Source organism: Tachysurus fulvidraco, chromosome 8 (assembly GCF_022655615.1).
Source record: "Tachysurus fulvidraco isolate hzauxx_2018 chromosome 8, HZAU_PFXX_2.0, whole genome shotgun sequence".
Taxonomy (NCBI): Eukaryota; Metazoa; Chordata; class Actinopteri; order Siluriformes; family Bagridae; genus Tachysurus; species Tachysurus fulvidraco.
Genome location: NC_062525.1, coordinates 19099793 through 19108584, shown reverse-complemented (window position 1 = coordinate 19108584; position 8792 = coordinate 19099793). Strand labels below are relative to the sequence as shown.

The window sequence follows — 8792 nt, the reverse complement described above, 5'->3', positions numbered from 1 at the left end:
TGTTACATCGCATGGAGAGCAGCAAGTGCCTGAACATCCCTGACATGCCACTGAAGCACAGAACCAGAAAACCTGGACACGGACCGAAAACTCCACAACCTGCTCCTTTATTCACGCATTTCTATCATCACTGCATCACTGGTTCTGAACTGAGAAACTGGAGCCACAGCTTTAGGAAAGTCACAGCCAAATGACTGAATCTATTTTTGTGTGATTTAACTAACTTTGTGGATTTTGGATCAAATCACATCCTTACTGAAAAGGGTGAAACCTGTGGCAGAAAAATCCCAACAAGATAAACTTCATCTGCATGGACTTTTGCTTCACTTCAGAAAAGACACCAGCAGCTGGAATAAAAGAGGTTAGAGATGACACATCTATCTCATTTGTCTTCATTTTTTCATTATTGACTGTTTTTTTGCTGTTGGGATTGTTGTTTTTTTTAAGTCTCCTTGTCCCACATGGCTAGAGAAATAGATGAGGCAAGAAGATAGTGGCTAATTTATGATTAAAGTTTAGTCTGGAGTAAACATGCTCACATTCAATGTGTGAGTTAACACACGTTTGTTCTAATTATGAATGCACAAACTAAACACATAGTAAATATGAGTAAATTATCAATGTATCAATGAATTATTATTAAGAGTAAATATGACAATGTACTGCACAACATTCACACAAATCAAAGCATTACAATTTGGGGACAAGGGCAATTAAAACTTTCTTTATAAATATTTTATTCTTTTTCTCAGGCACATAGACACACAAATTTACACACAGTCCTGGCAAGGAATCTCCATTCTCAGCTTGGTTCACCTCACCACCTGCACTCACACCTTTTCCTAGTCAGAAATCGCAACTGCAATCCTCCAGATATCTCTCACTGCCATCACGAGGCAGTGAAGCTGCCAACATCTGACTTTGTCCTTCTTTTGGGACACTTCTCTCCAAAAAATTCCTTTTTTTTGTCCTCCGCAGACACAACTTTTGTCTTCATGCCAAGGATCTCTGCGAGGTCTCGGCTGGAACACCAGTGAACTTACAAAGTGTTAGAAGAGAAAGAGAGGGTGAGAGACAGAGAAAAGAGTAGAGAGAGAGAGAGAGAGAGAGAGAGAGAGAGAGAGAGAGAGAGAGAGAGAGAGAGAGAGACGGATCATCCGAGGAGAGAGACAGAGAAGGAGGGGAGGAAAAGAAGGGAACCCTAGACACCTGCAGTGAAATTGCCTACTTCTCGAGGTCAGGCTCGGATGCATCCAGCCGGTGTAGGTAAGCAAACTCCCTCCATCTCTATATGTACCTTTTCTGCATCGGTGTCATAGATATTAATAAAGATCTCAATTTCGGATGCATTGGCTGATGCTCTGGAGTCACTGCTCTACCTGCTGCTGGCACAGAGAGACTGTGTTTTTGCATTTCAAAGGTGATGTCTGTGTAGAGGGACTTATAGTGTGGTAACAGGTGTGCTGCTCGCTGTCAGCTTGTTCTAATAGTATTCCTAGAAAGAGGGAAATGCAATGCAGCCAGCAGGGTTGTAATAAATGGAGTGACACACAGCCAGGCTTGTAATGTAATCAGCAATAAGGTTTATTTATAAACATGGTATTTGGAATTTAATTTACACCGGTGCTAATGCCAACAAACTGTACAGGTATATTCATGTGAAGTATTTTCATATAAAATTTGTGTATCCTTAAGAGAACTTTATGGCATGACTACAGTATACGTATGTCTTTAACTGTATCAAATATCTGGGCTAAGGATTAACTAGAACTATTCCTATGAATATAAAGATATAATCTAATTGCAGATATGATAAACATCACATTCATTGCAAATGTACAGTCTATTCCATCAAATCAGACAAGGTCACAGTTGGGAAATCTGCATGAATTAGGAATATGCTAAAGCATTTCGGATTTACTGAATTCATAAGGGAAATCTGAGAACTTGACAAACACACATGACTACATACAGATTATGTAATAGCTTGTGAACTACATCTGTATGCAATTCTGCATGTGTGTGTGTCCTCTGTTGCCTGTGTGTAACCTTGAAGAATGTGTTGTGTATGCATCATTGCCCATGCCTACATTTGTGGTTTATATAGAGCACATGTACCTGTCTAAAGTAATCTCACAAAATGTAGATAAACTACAAACGCATTTTCTTTTATTATATATGCAGCTGTAAAAGTAGTTGTAAACGACCTTTCAAAACTTTTCCCGAAGGCTTGTCTCATGTAAACAATTACTAATTTGCAAATATACGACCATGCTGTATACTTGAGAGAAAGAAACAGCATCAACATTTTATAGTTTAATTTGCATGTTTGTTGGGTGTCTAATGAACAGTTAATGTCCACTTACGTCCACAATGGTAAGCAGGTAATAAATGATGATGACATCCCCATTTCTAATGTTGCAACAGATCTTGTCTCTTCTAGTTAGATAGGAATGTAATCACTATCATCATGTCAGGTTTATGGCTTTTTGAGGCAGACTTACCAAGCTGCTTTAATATGCTCATTTCACTGTTGTTCAGATGAGTAGCAGCATGCTAGGGTGAAAAAAGCAATCAGAATACAGCTGTGGAATGGATTCTTTAAAAACTCTAGTATACAGTATACTTTATAAACACTCAGTATTTAAGTTAAAGATGTATGAATATCCAGCATGCTGTATGATTAATGTAGATCATGCTCGTAATTAAAACACGCATATTTACTACTGTATGCGCTTGTGGGTATTCTGAGTGGCTAAAAAGGACAGAAACACCTGGATGGTTATGTTCTCTATGACCTCTGCGACCATGGCATTAAAGGAGTATTATCTCAGTCCTTCTAGCTTTGACTGTGATTGCAGCCCAACATGCTAGACATCTCATATCCCATGCCTAGCAGGCAATTCATAGGCAGTAACATAAAACTACAGCGGCATCCAGAAGGGATAAGCATGGCTTAAATAAAAGAGTCATATATATATATATATATATATATAAATATATATATTAAAGAACATGAGCAAGGTACTGCTGTAATTCATTTCAGCTAGCCATTATCCCCATTGTAAATACATGCATCAAACTGTGCTGCAAAGAGAGGCTAAATATATTGAAAAATATGTTGCTGGTAAACCTAGAGAGATGCTAATATGGTGATACTAAAGCATGTCATCTCCCTCAGCTTCATTTATCTCACTCCATATGGACAGAGGATCAGGCAAACCGTTATGAGCTTATTATCTGTAAACTCTATCCTTATTGAGACCCAAACTCTCAAGCTGTGCAACTTGAAATTAGTTTTGGTTAATTTTCTTACAAGCACCCGATAACTCTGGATATTAATGAATGCCTTTAGAAACGAAGGAGTCGGAGAAAAGAGTACAACCCAACCTCATATGATGCTCTTAATTAGATTTCATCACACAGTCATTTGAAGAAAAGATGGTGTTCTCACATGAGGATAGTAGAGTCTCGCGAGGCTATTAAAGTCATGGTCCACTCTGTACTCCATTTAGACAGTGTCTATATAACCTATTGCTCCTGAGGGAATTTACAGTGCACCTAGACTCAGAGGGTCTAGGTAATATAATCTTTGTAACTTTGCAGACATGTTAGAACCAATACTAGGGATTTCACTTTCTAAAAATTCCTAATGTATAAAATTATACAGAAAAAAAGAAGCATATTATTTTCTGTTGTGAGGGACTGTGATTTTTGTAAGGCTGTTTTTTTTTTTTAATATTTATTTATTTACTTACCAAGCCAGTGTCTATAGCTTCAGCTGCCGATGTCCTGATAAGGCGTTATGATAGTTTGATGAATAATGATGGACTCATTATTTATACATTCACAAACACATGTGAAGGTCTTTGGAGTAACTTTATTGAATCAGCTGCTATGAGGGCAGCTGGCATCCAAAGCTGATCTTGCGTCATGACTGCGTTATTACCAGTTCTTTTCAAATATGTGATGGATCATGTTGCTGAATTGCACTGTACATGTACATCAGTTAAGTTTTCACATCTGGCAGCATTATACTATTGGATTTCTTTCTCCTACTGCTTCAAACATCTGTGGTGTTAATGTGGTTGTCAGCAGAGAAAAGGGAGAGCCTAAATTGCAGAGTAGAAAAAAATAGCTTTATGCTCTGTAGCACAGTCATGTTGAAGCACTGAAATGCTGTCTGCTATATAATTTTAAGCTTTCATTCTAAGTAAATTTAGGTGTGACAAATACATGTCCAGTGATCATTCACGTCAGTATGTTTAAGTATTCGGTTCCATCCGAGATACGGGGTATAAAAAAGAAACAGGGGATGAGTAACTAAAGAAGCAAATACATTCTAATTAGGGATTAGAAAATCATTCACAATGACAGGCTCATTTAAAACAGATTATATACACTAAGTAAATAAAAAATTGTAAAGAGACTGAGTGAGTAGTAAACAATTTAGGTGGCTTTTTTCACCTAAACCAAAACTATCCTACCCTATCCTATCCTATCCTATCCTATCCTATCCTACATATTTTGTAAAGATTTAATAACAAATAATTCACTTGTTTCATGTTCTTTTAATTATTACCTTACAACACTCATGTTTCATCAAGGGAACAAATGCACTTAGCTATGATGTTCATTTCACCGATGAGCTGTGATCAAACACATCAAAGTGTTTGGAAAAAAGGATCAGAGGAGTTTAAATGAAGGACATGAGAAGATCTCCAGCACATCCGACATGCTGAAATGTGCATATAATGTGAATATATTAACACCATTCACAATTTATGTGTTATCGCTGCCATCAAAGCAGGGCTGCAGGTGTTTTAATGTGTTACTCTGGGAAACCACAATAAATAAATAAATAAATAAATAGATAGATAGATAGATAGATAGATAGATAGATAGATAGATAGATAGATAGATAGATAGATAGATAGATAGATAGATAGATAGATAGATAGATAGATAGATAGATATTGAATAAAAAGTTAACACCAATTACTTATTTACACTTAGCGAATAAATAAAGTCAGATCTATCTAATAACTAGTATTCTACTGTTACAATAAACATGATATTTTATACAATTTGAAATCTTGAAATGTGTTAAATAATCTAAAAGAAGGCTATGAATTCACATTCGTTAATGACCATGATGTGAAATATTATATAAATTTGGTTGTATTCTATTATCGGTAATATTCCCTAATCTTAGGCACTTTAAGTGATATAAGAATATAGCTATACAGTACTGTATGTGTATTCCATGTACTGTAGACACTTGAGAACTAAAGGATCCCAACCTGTACCTTTCCTTATTGCCGGGTTGGCACTCTCTCAGAGGCACCTTTTGTACCTTTAGTATGTATTATTTTTTTTTTCTGTAACACGCTGTGTGATGAGGCAAGATACAAGTGCATGTTCTTTATTGTGGGCAATCTAAAAATCATTGTCATGGTTCGATATGGGGTCAGTACATATAAAGGCAATGTCAAAAAGGAATAGTCCTTAATCGAAGACAAAAACACGCACTAGTGAAAAAAAAAAGAAACTAAGCTGTGACTAAACTTCAGACAAGTGAACAAAATAGAGAACAGTCCAAGCACACAATATCAAAGCAATTAATAGTTTTATTAATTAGGAAATTAAAATATTACATGGTTATAACAAATAAGGGCAGATCTGTGATACATTTATATACTGTATATAAAAAAATACATGCCTTGTAACTTTATTTATTTGTGTACTAAGGCACAAAAGATATACTATTGAGATTACTACGACAGCAGCACTGAGAGGTGCGGTTTAGTACTCGATTCTGGGAAGATACACATAAGAATAAAGCATAAAAGCAGGACAGAAAAATGTAATCATCCTCCTCATTTCAGGGGAACAGTAAGATAAACGAAATAGTGAATTCTATTATGTATGATGCATACCGTGTTTTAGCTCAGCATGGCTTTAAACTCATTTCAGTTTACAAAGCAGAATCGTGGACCTTGTTTTTCTGCCAGTTTTATTCAGTCCATTGATTGGAAAAGCTTATTTTCTTGGTCAGATAGGAACAAGTCATGATGCCCTGAACATTATTAAAGTCTCTGACATTCATACATCATTTACTTAACAATCTCTTTGCCTTTACCTCTTTTTATCATTGGTTCATTCATTGGTTCATGGGGAAAAATGCAAGTAATAGAAAATTCTACATTGTCTGCATAACATAAGAAGGATACAGGTTTCCAATATTGCTTGTGTTCAAACGAAGATGATTCAATAACAATGAAGGTGGATTAATACTGTACCTAGGAATCCTCTAAGCAAGCACAGATTTGTTTTGAAACTCATTTAGATGAAGTCTGTGTCATTCTATCTCCCTCGCCATCTGTTTCATCCGAACCGGACACTTCTTGGTGATCTCCAATTAAACAAGGATCTGTTTTTGATCGTGGAGTTCAAAATATTGTATGTTCCTATTACTACTATTACAAAACTGCAAATAGTAACGGACATTTTTCATCCACTGTAATTTAAATGTGTGTTGTATCTGCTCTGATTGCTTAATAGGTTATATGGTCGCAGTTGTAAAATGCTGGCATGGATTGATGGGAATAACCTTTACGCTTCTAAATCAGGTTCATCTCATTAGGCTGTGATGCTGTTTGGCTTCATACTTGAAAAAAAGCAACTGCTTGCTGTAATGCATACAGCTCAAACTGTGTGGGGAAATCAGTCGTTGGCTCTAAAAGACGAGACTAGCATGTTGTGAGAGCATCACATGAGGGCATCACATGAGATAATGGCCAGTTTGGTCGTTTTTAATTAATTAATGAGTTAGTATCAGCAGTGCTCCAGGAGTCCAGGAGTTCTGCTGGACTGAACCTCTCTAAAACAGATCCCTTTATCTGATCCATAAATAGAGGGATATAATGTAGAGTTTAGATTTGAGTCCCTGTGTGCTGTGCGGCAGGAATACGCATCCAAATATAGCTCTAATATTACTTTGGATCTGCTCCAGTAAACAATGTGTATTAGCCGCATACTGATTATCACTAGTTCAATTCATACACTAGGGATATTTTGTAGCTCTGTATAAACAGATTATATGTACAATATTTACAGTAGAAATATTTATACCTTTTGATCACATGACAGATGCAAAACACGACATGATTTTATAACAACGTTAATATTTATTAATTCTAATAAATGCTTGGTCAATTACAGCTTTAATGAAATTAATTTCTGATAATGATGATGATGATGATGAGGAGGAGGAGGAGGAGGAGGAGGAGGAGGATCTGCCAAATGATGATGATGAGGATGATGTCATAAAAGTTTCATCTGAAAGGTTTCTATTTTTTATAAAATTGTGAATTATAAATGCCACAATCTTGTACATTTCTTCTGATCCTACGTTAGTTTGGATTTTATTTTTGCCACATCTCATTTTTACAAGATAGTGACACTGACATACCCAAAGTTAGGGCTGTAGGACAGATCCAGTCTTCAAAACCTTTCAGCATGTTTTGTGGGTGATCACAAGTAGACACATAGAAATTCACATCTTCAATTCTAAACATGTCTCCATTGACCACATGTGGTCAGATTTCATACATCATTTCACAGACTTACGGGGCTTTTTTTTTTTTTTACAAAAATATGGGGAAAATTATGTTTCTACCTGTACATACTTTCATGTTTCAAACATTTTGATAGTTTGGTGGTTCTTCATTGCTGTAAATATGGCCTTGGTCTTGTCTGAGTTAATAAACATGATGTTTGTGCTGTTTATTCTTTTCACATGCACAAAAATAATATAGAAAACATAATGCAATCAATGGAGCACTAATGTGCTAACAAAGCTAACTAGTTAAAGTAAAGGCATGGCCTTAAAATTGATTAGAAGGTTTCTGTCTTGCTTTTCTGTCTTGCTCTCATTGATCTTGAGCTTGACAGTCTGAATTCACTTACGACTCAATCCGGAATTGATTTCAGCAGGCCCTGTTCTTTGACGTATCTTGGCTTATACTAATTGAAATTAGTCTAAATGGGTGGATTAATATTAAAATTAAGATCTCAGCTTTGCAGCACATGATATAGATCCACACTGAACGTGGAGATTAAACTCTATCGGTTTATTTAGATCTTTTTCCTCATCAATGAGTTTTCATGTATTTTTTTCACTTCATCATGCATCACATATAATCCTATTTATCCACTGGGCAGAAGTTCCCTGAAATATTGTGTGTTCTATATGATGAAATGAAGATATATATCTGTACATAGGTCTGGAAGGGAAACATTCATACTGGCCTGCATGTACGTTTGGGATCATGTATTGTTATTGGATAATATATAGGAGAAAGGCTGTGTGTCTGTGGTAAAATAATCTGACATGCGACAATCTGAAATGACTAGGGATTTATAAGACTCTTCGAACAGCACATCATAGCACACCTGTCACTGCTCAGTTCCTTTAGACACTCATTAACATTTTCAGATACAAAGCAAATCTTAGTTTGAAAAAAAAAGGAAGCGATACATTTACTGTACCTAGTCTCACAATGATTAACACGTGTGAAATAAATACCTCTGAACACTGCTATTATATGTTTACTTATGCTATTATTGTGGTACTTCTATTCTTATATTAAATTCTATTCATATTAAATGTTGACTTGGTGACCTGCCATCACATCAGTGTTGTGTAATTTAACCATTAGGGTCATTACAATGTCCTAATATTCCTTGTTTGAAGTGTGAATGATTTCACAGAATGTCACACAAAAAAC

The 8792-nt window shown here is 35.8% G+C and overlaps 1 protein-coding gene across 1 annotated transcript in view; it reads left to right on the top strand.

The window, feature by feature from the left end:
* grin2cb (glutamate receptor, ionotropic, N-methyl D-aspartate 2Cb) overlaps positions 1–8792 on the top strand; it is a 32745-nt gene continuing 23953 nt past the window's right edge. The window contains exons 1-2 of the mRNA XM_027140379.2: positions 1–361; positions 979–1266. The gene's annotated coding sequence lies outside the window, so the exon portion shown is untranslated. The remainder of the gene's footprint in view (positions 362–978; positions 1267–8792) is intronic.